Source organism: Mesocricetus auratus, unplaced genomic scaffold, assembly GCF_017639785.1.
Source record: "Mesocricetus auratus isolate SY011 unplaced genomic scaffold, BCM_Maur_2.0 Super-Scaffold_100694, whole genome shotgun sequence".
NCBI lineage: Eukaryota > Metazoa > Chordata > Mammalia > Rodentia > Cricetidae > Mesocricetus > Mesocricetus auratus.
Window position 1 is genome coordinate 2,593,601 of NW_024429268.1, and position 12,955 is coordinate 2,606,555.

Below are 12,955 nucleotides of genomic sequence, written 5' to 3' on the forward strand. Positions count from 1 at the left end.
TTAGACAGATTTCTGATTCCAGAAACTACTTGAGATAAGGGTTTCTATACACTGATAGATTTTCAGTAAAAGAAATGATGGAAATAAAGACTATCAGCATACATGTGCCTACAAGAAAATTCAAAATATTTAATGAATTTACAGATCTGTAGGGAACAGAGACAAATCAAATCAATTGGTTGATCAGGGAAATTTTAAAATGCTTCTCTTGGTAATTGGTAAATTAGGCAGAGAAAAGCACTAAGAATAAAAATGACTTTAATTGTGCAATTAACCAATTTGGTGTAGTGGATAAGTGCACATTATAATCAAGAACAGAAGAATTTACCCTAAGCATGAAAGAACATTTATAAAAAATGACCACATACTGTGGTATGAAGCAAAACTTATCATGTTTTAAAGATTTATTATCACCTAGAAAGTACTCTCTTTGTACATAATAAGTCAAATTAGTGATCAATTATCATGAGCACAAAGATACTTAAAGGATGACAATTTCTTATGAGAGGGGCTAGAATGTAAAACTCTGTAGGTTTATAGCTCAAGAATTTCAGGGAAGCAATAGTTAAGCAAATATCTGAGTAAAATGGAGTTAATCAAAAAGAGATTTTTGTAGAGCTATCTTCCCCTATACCTGAAAATATGGAGCAATAACAGAAATATGTCTAGTGTGACAGTTATAGATGCAACAGTTATGGACTGATATGGACACCATATAGCTGGAGAGTTAATGAGTGACCTATGAAAACAGATAGTGTAAGATGTTCTAAAGGCCTTGAGCTTTGTCCTAATTGGATAGAGACTAGAGAAACTTTGAAAATGGAAGGAAGAATGTTAACTTGAAATTTAACAAGAATTAACATATACTTTGATAGGTTCAATTCACTTTGTCTTTACATAATGAAGAGATCACAAGGCAACAACAGATGGCATCATTTGAAAACTATGTTAAGAGGCTGGAAACATGACTCAGAGTTAAAGGTCTTGGTGTATAAACATGAGGATCAGTGTTGATCCCTAAAAGCTATATAGAATCTTGGTAATTGTGGCAGTTCACCACTAATCCCAGAAAAGAAAAATATGAAATCCCTAGAAAAGTCTGGCTAGACAGAGGGGTTCTGGATTCAGCTAGAGAACCTTTCACAATATGTAAAGTAGAAAACAAAGACATTTGACTTCAACTTCATGCTTCTACATGCGCATGTTACACTATCCCTATATTGCCATACTTATATGAGCATGCATAACACAGGAATGCACAGCACATATACATATATAGGAAAGAGAGGGGGTGAGAGAGAGTGTGTGTGTGTAAGGATGGAAGGGAGGAAAGAAGGAAGGAAGGAAGGACAGAAGGAAGGAAAAGAAAGTGAGAAAGCAAAAGATTAAAAGGGTATTGTGCAATTAAAATTAATTGAACACCTAGAAGTCAAATTAGAAATAGTGAACCATATGTAACAGGTGTAATAAAAGTACATAAGCAGATATTTGGTTTCATGTGGAAAGATCAGAGAAACAAAGCAGCCATACAGTAGCTATTACATCTACCAAGCTGAAGCAATCCTGCCCTCAACCTGGCTGGAGACCAATGTGCACCATACTGAATATCTGCTACTATTTTATATAACCCAAGTGCTTCGATTAAAGGCATAGGATCCCAAGCATTGAGATAATCTTTGTGTGAGCTATTTCTCTTTTAGACTGGATCAATTTCATGTAGTTCAATGTGGCCTTGAACTAACAGAGATCCATCTGCCTGTCTCTAGAGTCCTGAAATTAAAGGTGTGTACCACCACTCCCTGGCTCTATGGCTTGCTAGTATTGCTGCTGGGATTAAAATTGTGTATCACTCCTGTCTGACTTCAATGGCTTGTGGATAGCTTTGCATTCTGAACCCTCAGGTAAGCTTTATTAAGTCATAAATAATATATCACCACAATTCACCTTTTTTGTTTAATACAAAAAACTCTACAACTAACATAAAACTATATACAATAAGTATATACAATATAAACTGGTAATAAATATCAGCAATGCCTAATCCATTTTCATTTGACAAATTCAGAGAAAATACTCCATTATCTATTCTCCTTTGATGAGTTCAAAGTCTCATATGTAATTTATTTTCTATTCTAATTTGCATTATAAAATTGCCATTTTACGTTTTACCTTACATGATTTACATTTTAGTGAGTTTCCTTTCAGAGTCTGGTAAGCAAGGAAAACTGTAACTATACCATCTAGTCTTCAACTTCTCAGAGACCTGAGAAGGGATTAATATTAGCTGAGTAAGCAGGAAGTGTGACCAAGCACCTTCCAAAAACTGAGAAATGACAAAATCATCTGGATTTCTGAACAGTCAACCAAGGATCCTCTGCAATGTTGAAGCATCCATCTTGGCCTACAGGCATAGGATATCTGACAGGCATCTCTGTGAATCAGGATGTACTGAAGATCTGACTTAAACTTGTCTTGGAAAGATTTCCAGTCACTCTTTTTGGTGTCCTGTTTGCTCAATTTGGACAGTATACTGTCAGTAGTTGAGGCAAGGGCAATTTCTTTCCTATTGGCTTAACTTTGGCACAAAGGAGGTAAACTCCATTTGTAGTTTCTTCAGTGCCCATCATCTCCAACATAGATTGGTGCTGCCAGGAGCAACCATGTCTCATTGTCATAAAAATACCTATGATATTAAAGCAGCTTTCTTTTCCATATATTTTTTAAACTTTTTACACATGTCACTTTCAGTTCCCTCTCCCTTCCCTCCTCCCCCACACCCCAATCATCCCAACCCATCACTTCCACTCCACCCCCCCTCCTCTGCTCCTCAGGGAGAGATTTTCAGGGTCTGTCACATCATCCTGCGAAGGGCCCAGGTTCTTCTCCATGTGTCCAGGCTGAGAGAGCATCCCTCCACGTGGCATGGGTTCCCAGAGTCCTTCTGTACGCCAGGAATAAACACTGCTCCACTCTCCCAGTTCCCACAGATTGCCAAGGCCTCCTCTCGGTCAACCGGGTTCGCTGGGTGCTCGTCTGGATCTGTCCCATGCTGGCCCCTCAGTTATCAGTCTGGGATTCATGTGTTCCCCCTTGTTTAGATCAGCTGCGTCTGTGTGTTGATGCCTTTGGTCATCACTCTTCTTTGCAACTGAATTCCAGGAGTTCACTTCAGTTCACAGCTGTGAGTGTTTGCCTCTGCCTCCACCAGCCATTGGATGAGTGTTCTAGGATGGCATATAAGGTAGTCATCATTCTCATTATCATGGGAGGGCATTTAAAGTAGCCTTAATGTCAGTTGGTGTCATTCTTGTAGATCTCTGAAGATCTCACTAGTGTCAGATCTCTCCTCCAACTTATACTGGCTCCCTCTTTTCTGGTATCTCCCATCCTTTTCTCCTCTATTCTTAGCCTGGTTCAACCTTCCTGCTCTCCCATGTCCTCCTCTCCCCTCCTCTTTCTCTCTCTCTTTCTCCCATCTCCTTCTAACCTCCCCTTCTCCCCACCCCAATCCAATTAGGAGATCGCATCCCCTAACCCTTCTCCAGTTTACCATGCATATCTCTCTTAGGGTCCTTCGTGTACCCCAGACTCTCTGGCGGTGGGGTTGTGGGCTGGCAATGCCCTGCTCCATGTCTAAAATCCATATATGAGTGAGTACATTCCATGAATGTCTTTTTGTGACTGGGTTACCTCCCTCAGGATGGTTTCTTCCAGTGCCATCCATCTGCCTGTAAATTTCAAGCTTCCATTTTTTTTCCTGCTGAGTAGTACTCCATTGTGTAAATGTACCAAATTTCTCTATCCACTCTTCAGTTGAGGGACATCTAGGTTCTTTCCAGGTTCTGACAATTACAAATAATGCTTCTATGAACATAGTTGCGCAAATGTCCTTAATGTATGAGGGTACATCTTTTGGGTATATGCCTAAGAGTGCAATTGCTAGATATTGTGATAGACTGATTTCCATTTTTCTAAGGAATCTCCATACTGATCTCCAATGTGGCTGCACAAGTTGGCATTCTCACCCGCAGTGGAGGAGTGTACTCCTTTCTCCACATCCTCTCCAACATAAGCTGTCATTAGTGTTTTTTATTTTAACCATTCTGACGGGAGTAAGATGGTATCTCAGAGTTGTTTTGATTTGCATTTCCCTAATGGCTAAAGATATTGAGCACTTTCTCAGGGGTCTCTTGGCCACTTTGGAATCCTCTATTGAGAATTCTCTATTTGGTTCTGTACCCCATTTTTTAATTGGATCCTTTGGTGTTCTGGAGTCTTGCTTCTTGTAAATTTTGGAGATCAGTCCTCTGTCAGATATGGGGTTTGTGAATATCTTTTCCCATTCTGTGTACTGTCGTTTTTTCTTGTTGACTGTGTCCTTTGCCCTTCAGAAGCTCCAAGCATCTTAAACACCATATTCTGTACATCACTGAAGTGTTTGACAATGACCTGTCTTTCAAAAAGATATCTCGGTTTGAGCTTGAAAGCATATCTAATGTGACAACAATTTCAATCGCAATAGGTGACTAATTACTCACCTACATTTCCTTATTATATTATATAGTTGGTAATAATTACTTTCAAGTACTAGAAATTTGCATTACATTGTTAAATGTGCTGTATAGGCACAGTACCTAGAACAAGATTGGAAATTTATGTAAAGTCTGTTTTAACCAATTAATTTCAAACATGCATCAATATACAATATATGTACACTACATATAAAAGTCCAGTTCACTGTAAAATATTTAAGACCAATAGTTGCTTTTAAAAAGTAGCTCCAATAATCTCCCTTTTAATCTAATCATAGCTATATCCTCCCTTTTTTATTTTCAGAGCAGACTCAATAATTTACCCTTTTATCCTACCTATATTCCTATTTTTTCAAAACAAATTCTTCAATCTAATCCCCTTTGTTCAACTTTCTTCCTGATGATAACAACAACAGTTTATAACCAGTCTTCCTAAATAATGAAAAATATCCACAACCCAATTATTGACCAAAACCCACCCAATCCCCTCTTGGGAATGTGGGCATTAAGTCCTTAAAGTTACTTCCTGCTGTCTGGGGGTGATGGCATCTTTAGGAGATCCTGAAAAGAAAAAATTGGCTAACTCTCAAGCTATATCATTTTTGTCCAGTCTCTCTGCATAGTAGGAAGGTACAAGGCTTATTTCAATTTCTGTCTAAAGCAATCTGTGAGGTTGGATCATCTCAGCTAGGGACCTTGAAATTGTTCTGAACAGTGTCTATGAGGCTGTATCCTCTCAGTTGGTCTATTCAAAATAGTTCTGAGCAGAGTCTGTATTTTATAAAAGTAGATTCAATAATGTACCTCTTCATCTTATGATATCTATATGCTCCCTTTTCTACTCCGCAAAGTATATTCAATAACCCACCCTTTTTATCCTATCAACCTCATTTTTTGAAGTGGTATTAATACAGTGTTAATACTCTTATACAATGGTGCACAGGAAAGATTGGTTCAAAACTGTTGGCTTGAGAATCATCTATGAGGCATCCCATCAAAGAAGAAAATGACAACTATAGTAAGAGTGTTGGAGATAAAGCTCAGTGATGAACAGATTTTGCCAGTCTTCCATACAACATAATATAGATTCCAAGCATTCACATGGTTTCTCACAACCTTCTGTAACCTCAGTCCCTGGGGGATCTGATACCTTTGTCCCCCAAGGGTACAAGGCACACATTTAATGGGTATGTATGTAGACCAAATATCTTATACATAGCTTTTACTCCTAATTTCAGGTGTCTTTTGTACAAGAAGGTGCTCTACATGCTACCAAAAGGCAAACATAAACACCAAGCTAGTGACTAACTCTTTGGTTTAAAATTGTACTGTATGAAAGATCTGATGAGGCGATAATGGCAAAAAGTTTGAGTGAGTAATCAATCAATGACTGATCTGACTTACGGTGCACTCCACACTCCAAGAGATGGAACCCATACCCATCGCTGTTTGGATGACAAGGATCAGGAGCCTGAGACTGGCTAGTCCAAGGACCCAAGGCAAAATCAGATTATACTGGTCTAAAAAACTGCAATGATAAAATGACTTAATGATATTCCACTATTCTCAGAGATCAGTGGCTTGCTCAACCATCATCAAAGAAGCTTCCTCCTACAGCATGTGGGAACAAATACACCCACAGTCAGTCATCATGCAAAGAGTGACAAACCTTAAACCATTTAGCTCTAAATGGGATGTTTTCAATAAATCCACTTCAGATCCCAGGGATCCCCACAGAATTAGATGCAGGAGTATAAGAGCCAGAGGGGATAGAGAGCACTAAAAAATCCACGTCCTCTAAACCAACATGAGCAAAGCTCATATGAACTCACAGAGATTGAAACAACATACAGAGGGTCGGTTGGGTCTTCTCCAGATTCTCCACATACCATACACATTATGGCTTCTAGTTAAGAGTTTTAGGTGCAACCATGTAGGTCTTCGATTCTTGTGCCTTCTCTTGAGCTCTTCCTGTCTGTTGATTTGCCTTATAATATTTTGATGTAATAGGTTAATCTCCTGTATTTTGTTACATTTTTAAAACCAATTGATTAATTAGTTGATGAAAACAGAACCTCTCAGATATAACTTAGCAAATATACACTGTCACTTATACCTGCTAGAAGAGGAAAAATCAGTTTTCTTCAATGCAGTGACACTGGGTATATTAAACACTCTAGGACAGGTCTCATATTTAGGAGCAGTTGACAAACATACAATTGACTCCACAAGTTTTTGTTTATTCTTTGTGTGCTCTCATTTGCTTATATATTTTTTCTTTGTCTGTGTTGCAATATTTTCTTTGTAGGTTAGGTTGTTAGTTATATTGGGTCTTCGTGGGTTTTTGTATAATTTTTTTTCTTAGAAAGTACTTAAAGTGTGGGGATTAATATCATGGTCTTCAGTTTGATTCAACTGGTCCACCTGTCTGTTTTTCTGTCAATGCCAAGATGTTTTCAATAGTGTAGCTCTGTAGTAGAGTTTGAAGTCAGGGATGGTGATGCCTCTGGAAGTTCCTTTATTGCACAGGGTTCTTTTGGCTATCCTGGGTTTTTGTTTTCCATATAAAGTTGAATATAGTTCTTTCAGGGCATTTGATGAATTGTGCTGGGATTTGGATGGGGATTGAATTGAATCTGTACATTACTTTTGGTAAGATTTCCATTTTCACTATGTTTATCCTATCTATCCAAGAGCATGGGGGATCTTTCCATTTTCTGGTATTTTCTTTAATTTCTTTCTTTAAAGACTGAAAGTTCTTGCTATCCAGGTCTTTCACTTGTTTGGTTAGCATTACCCCAAGGTACTTTTTGTTGTTTGTTGCAATTGTAAAGGGTGATATTTCTCTGATTTCTTTGTCAGTCCATTTATCTTCTGTATATAGTAGGACTACTGGTTTTATTTGAGTTAATCTTGTATGCTGCCACTTTGCTGAAGGTGTTTACCAGCTGTAGGAGTTTCCTTGTCAAAATTTTCAGATCACTTATGCAAACTATCATATCATCTGCAAATAGTGAAAGTTTGACTTCTTTCTTTCCAATTTGTATCTGTTTGATACAAATTGGTTAAGTAGTCTTATTGCTCTAGATAGAGCTTCAAGTACAATATTGAAGAGATATGGAGAGAGTGGACAACCTTACTTTGTTCCTGGGATGGAGCCTACTTGATCATGGCAGATGATTTTTCTGATGTGTGCTTGGATTTGATTTGTCAGCCTATAATCTACAATCCCAGAGAATCTAGGAAAGAAGGAGGACCCTAAGAGATACATATATGGTCCCCTGGAGAAGGGGCAAGGGACAAGATCTCCTGAGAAAATTGGAGCGTTGGGGAAAGAGAGAGGGAGCTAGTGGAAAGAGGAGGCAAGAAGCAGAGGGGGAGGAGAACATGAGTGATCAGGGAGATGGAGTCTAGTGAAGAATGGAGAAGGAGAGCAAGAAAAGAGGTACCTTAATAGAGGGAGCCTTTATAGGTTTAAAGAGAAATCTGACACTAGGGAAATGTCCACGGATACACAAGGTTGACCCAAACTAGGAATCTAAGCAATAGGAGAGAGGCTACCTTAAATGCCCTTCCCTTATAATTAGATTGGTGATTACCTTAAATGCCATCCTAGAGCCAGTAGTTAATGGAAGCAAAAACAGAGATCCACAGATAAGCACTGTGGAATCCAGTTGTAGAGAGGAAGGAATGATGAGTAAAGGGGTCAAGACCATGCTGGGGAAATCCACAGAAACAGCTGAACTGAGCAAGTGGGAATTCATGGATCTTAGTCATTCAGCTGAGGAGACAGCATAAGACTAAACCACTCCCCTGAATGTGGGTGTCAGTTGGGAGGCCTGAATAGTCTATGGGTCCTCTGACAGTAGAACCAGCATTTTTCCATAGTGTGTGAATGGACTTTGGGAGCCCATTCCCTGTGGAGGGATGCTCTCTCAGCCTTGATATATGGGAGAGGACCTAGGCCTTGCCCCAAATGATGTGACAGACTTTGATGCACCATGGAAAATCTCATACTCCCTTCAGAGTGGATAGGGGTGGGGAGTAAGAGAGGGAGAGGGAACTGGGATTGGTATGTAAATAAGATTTTTTAATTTAAATAAAATTTTATAAAAAATAAAATAAAATGCCAAAGAAAGGGAAGTACTTAAAGTTGAGTGGATAGGGAAGGGAAAAGACATGGAAGGACGCTGGGTAAGGGGAAGAATATAATCTGAATATATTTAAATTTAAAACTGTTTTAAATAATATAATATAAAATAAAAATAAATAATTAAAAACACTTCAGATGAAATTGAATCTTTTAACGGATATTAGGGATTTTACGTGAGACCCATTTTTGATATATATCCCATATTCAAATTAATATACTGATTAGGAAGTTGAAAGTAGTGGAATGGAATTAAGGAGAGAGCTTTAGATAGACATAATTTTGGCACAGAAAAGTAAGGCAAACATATTTAAATTTGCTGAAATAGATGACAAAAATCAAGAAATTATATATAGAGACAGAAAAAAATCAAACAGTTTACTCCTAAAAGAAGTCAGTACTGAAAGTCCAGAATAAGAAGAATATATAAAACTATGAAATTATTAATACAGGTGAATAAATCATATTAAAGAGTATAGTCAAACACACATGGTAAGTACTAATAATCTGTCCATTTTTAGAAATGAAACAGCCAAATTTAGGGGTCAAATATTCATATTTTAAAAAATAATGGCCGGGCGGTGGTGGCACACGCCTTTAATCTCAGTACTCGGGAAGCCAGGCTGGACCATTAGCCTCCAAAGCAATACAGAGAAACCCTGTCTCGTAAAAACCAATTAATAATAATAATTATAATAATGATGAAGAAAATAACACTGCAGGTCGAGATATTCAGTTCTATACAGACATCAAGGGAAGAACAGATCATCTAAAGAAAATAAAAATAAATTGTGCATAAGAAAGGCTAGACAGCTTAGGTCAGGGCTTTTTGCCTGAGACTGACTTTGAGTACATTTCTTGTGAATATTTTTACAATCCGTTAGTTTATTTTTCCAGAGGTCAACAGCACATGTCTTCAAAGAACTATCAATGTTGGGTGCTCGTGGAAGGCTCTGAATAGAGAGCACTTTGGTTCTGGCATCATATGGGGCAAGCCACTTATCCCTGGTAATGTCCTATCAGATGTTAACCTCAACTGTCTACATTACGGTGGTGTCAGATCTGAGGAACTTCACTGCTTTAAGATGGTTGCCGCTGGGGAACTAGAGAGAGTTTAATTCCTCCAACATTCATACAACATGCCAGCTACTCCAAGGATGGTCTCTGTGTACTTGAAAAAGTTGACTGATTCAGAAAGGCAGAAATTCTTTCGTCACCCAATATCATGAGAGCCATCAGCTCCTGCTGTATTCTGTTGGGTGGCTCGCCAGTGGGCTTAACTACTCTGTGAACAGTTCATTTGTGACTAGACTGTAACATGAGGAAGATCTCTGCCACCCCGTTCAATTCTTTTTTTGAATGATTTTCATATATTTGAAGAATGCAAATGCATCCAAATCTATCACCCTGCACAAATCTAAAGTACAAGCAGATCAAAGACTTCAACATAAATCCAGAGACACTGAACCTATTTGAAGAGAAAGTAGGAAATACCATTGACGAAATTGGCACAGGAGACAACTTCCTGAGCAGGACACCAATAGCACATACACTAAGATCAACATTTAATAGATTGTACCCAAGAAACTGAAAGTATCTATATGAAAAAGGACACCATCAATAGGACAAAACAGAAGCCTAAAGAATGGGAAAATATCTTCATCAATCCCATATCTGACATAGGACTGATTTCCAAAATATATAAAGAAATCAAGAAACTAGGTATTAAGAAGCCAAATAATCCAATTAAAAGCTATAGATCTAAACAGAGAAATTCTCAACAGAAGAGTCTCAATATCCTTAGCCATCAGGGAAATACAAATCAAAATGACCCAGAGATTCCTTCTTATACCTGTCAGAATGACTAAGATCAAAAATACAAACAACAGCTCATGCTGGAGAATATGTGAAACAAGGGGAAATTGTCAACATTGCTGTACAATCTTATACAGCTACTTTGCAAGTCAGAGTGGCAACTTTTCAGAAAACAGGGAACAATCTACCACAAGAACCAGCTATATCACTCTTGGGCATATACCCAAAGGATGTCCTTTGGTATGGTTATGCCAAAAGGACACTTGATCAGCTATGTCCATAGCAGCTTTATCTGTAATATATACAACTGGGAAGCAATGAATATGCCCCTCAACCCAGGAATAGATAAACAAAAATTGGATCATTCATACAATGGAATATTATAGCTGTTAAAAACAGGCATACTAGGAAATCTGAAGTCAAACGGATGGAGCCAGAAATAATCATGTAGAGTGAGATTACCTACACTGAGAAACACATACATAGTATGTACTAATTCATAAGCTGATATTAGCTATAAAATAAAGTATGACTATGTTAAAATCCATAGACCCAGAAGGATCAGGTTACAAGCAGGGTTCATGGGATGACACTGGATCTCCCTGGAAAGGGAAAATAGAAGAGATTTCATGAGTGGATTGAGGGCAGGTGGGCTTGGGAATAGGAGGTATCAGATTTTTGTGGGTGGTAGATAGTGAAAGTAGTAAAATGGACTACTGGAAAGGGTGGTGGGGGTGCTTTTTGGGGTTTGGTAAAAACGTGGTGCTAGAAAATCTCCCAGGAATCTACAAGGACAATGCCAACTAAGGTTCCTAGAAATCACATGGCCTCCTGAATCAGCCATCCCCTGTGACCAGACAAGACTTAAAGTGGAGTGAGGAGGAAACCACCCCAGTCCCAGAACTTTGGACTACAGTATGTCCTGCCTATGGAATGTGCTGGATTAGGGTGTCCTAGAGATTGAGGGAATGGCCAAATAGTGACCAGTTTAGCCTACAGCCCATGCCCAGGAGAGTAAACCCACCCCTGACGCTTCCTGGAGCACCAGGACTCACAGGATGGATGACCCAGAGACCTAGGAAGGAGCCAAACATGACTGAGGACAAAAGTGTCAATGTAATGATGCCTAATGATATTCTGCTATCCACATATATTTATACCTAGCCCAACAGTTATCAGAGAGGCTCCATCCAGCAACTGATAGAAACAGATGCAGACCCACAGCCAAACATTAGGCAGATCAGGAAGTATCCTGTAGAAGACGATGGAAAGGATTGTAGGAACCAGAAGGGTCAAGGACACCACAGGAAAACTCACAAAGTCAATTAACCTGTACTCATAGGGGCTCACAGAGCCTGAACTGACAACCAGTGAGCCTGCATGGGACTGACCTAGGCACCCTGTATATATGCTATATCTGGGTATAGACAGGAAAAGTGACAAAGAAGATTATGGGATAATATAGAGTTGCAGGCTCTGACTTTGTGAAGGTTTTGTTAAGCTGTGCTCATGACTTGAACTTGAATCTGTAGGTGGTGCAGAACCAGCAAGCTTTGGGAAGGATGGTCAGACAATATTATTCATCAGTAAAGGAGTTCATATTAATGAATAGGCCATGCACAATGACCCATCAAGTTATAGTTATCACAATGACAGTCATCAAAAGGAGAAAGGCAACGGCTGCTGGCAAATATGTGGTGGAATGGATGCACAAGCACTTTGGATTGGAACGTAAGCAAGGGCTGCCACTGCGGAAAACAATACCCACATTCTCCATGATATTAAAGACAATCATCAAAGGATTCAGCAATCCTATCATTAGTGTGTCCAAACGTTAAGCCAATAAATCAACAGACAAACAAAGCTTGTGTTCATTGAACTGTTGTTCAATGTATCTGTGATTATGGAATTAGCCTAAAAGTCCATCGGCAGGTAAATGCCTAAGGAAAACGTAGTGTACATTCATAATTGAGTGCTGTTTATCCTTAAAAAAAGAAGCAAACTCTGTATTTATGACGTGAATAAATTAGAAAGGTGTATGTAAATTGAAATAAGCCATACATAGAAAAGACAAATACTGAATGTTCTTATTGTGGGGGAAAAATGGACCTTAGGAAATAGTTAAATGGTAGTTACCACAGGCATGCGCATGGGAAATTGAGAGATACATATTTTGGAAAGATAGGAATAGGTTTGAAATGTCTGCTGCAAACTTGTTGATGGTGGCACATGTTTTTAGTTCTAGCACTTGGGAGACAGAGGCAGGCAGGCTGTTTTACAGAGTGAATTCCAGGCAGCTAGGACAACAAAGAGAAACCCTTTACAAAAAAAGTTATGTTGTATAATAGGTTTGTTATACATAGTTTTTTTTTTTTTTTGGTTTTATGAGACAGGGTTTCTCTGTATTGTTTTGGAGGCTGTTGGTCCAGCCCGGCCTCGAACCCACAGGGATCCGCCT

The 12,955-nt window shown here is 38.7% G+C and overlaps 1 long non-coding RNA gene across 1 annotated transcript in view; it reads left to right on the forward strand.

The window, feature by feature from the left end:
• Window positions 1–12,955, forward strand: part of LOC110343375 — a 62,681-nt gene that overhangs the window by 37,018 nt on the left and 12,708 nt on the right. The window contains exon 3 of the long non-coding RNA XR_002385643.1: window positions 1,767–1,901. This is a non-coding gene — a long non-coding RNA (uncharacterized LOC110343375). The remainder of the gene's footprint in view (window positions 1–1,766; window positions 1,902–12,955) is intronic.